Below are 428 nucleotides of genomic sequence, written 5' to 3' on the forward strand. Positions count from 1 at the left end.
TTCCCCAGATCCTAGAAATCCAGCCCTTCTGCCCTCCGGAGGCGCCTTTCCCAACGTAAAGTACAATTTTAATTTAAGCTCCTGACTAAAATAATGATCCGCAGTCTACAGCTAGAGAATCTGGGCACCCAAGTGCCTCTGGAGGGTGCGGCGGGGTGTGGGCAAGGGCTGGGGGAGTGGGCGAAGCTGCTGGTTGGTGCCTGAAATCTGTGCGTTGCCCCTTTAATTGTGTCCCCAGCCCTCGGGCGTTTCTGTCCAACGCCCACGTCAGCAAATACCTTTTGTTTCTCTCACGTTGGGGCTACTTGTTTTAGGGCGCAAAGGAACGGCCTCGAAAGGGGGTCCTTCCCCTGCCGAGAACCAGGAATCGTCCCCCAGCCCGCGTGCGCGACCGGCCGGTGCGCCTCGGCCCGCGGTAAGTGGCTGCG

General features: G+C 58.9%; 1 protein-coding gene across 1 annotated transcript in view; it reads left to right on the plus strand.

Annotated features, from left to right (window-relative positions):
- Window positions 1–320: 320 nt before the first annotated feature.
- Window positions 321–428, plus strand: part of ZBTB8A (zinc finger and BTB domain containing 8A) — a 38,909-nt gene continuing 38,801 nt past the window's right edge. The window contains exon 1 of the mRNA XM_003801255.3: window positions 321–415. The gene's annotated coding sequence lies outside the window, so the exon portion shown is untranslated. The remainder of the gene's footprint in view (window positions 416–428) is intronic.

The sequence above is a fragment of the Otolemur garnettii genome, unplaced genomic scaffold, assembly GCF_000181295.1.
Source record: "Otolemur garnettii isolate 467f Iridium unplaced genomic scaffold, OtoGar3 scaffold00204, whole genome shotgun sequence".
Classification (NCBI taxonomy): Eukaryota; Metazoa; Chordata; class Mammalia; order Primates; family Galagidae; genus Otolemur; species Otolemur garnettii.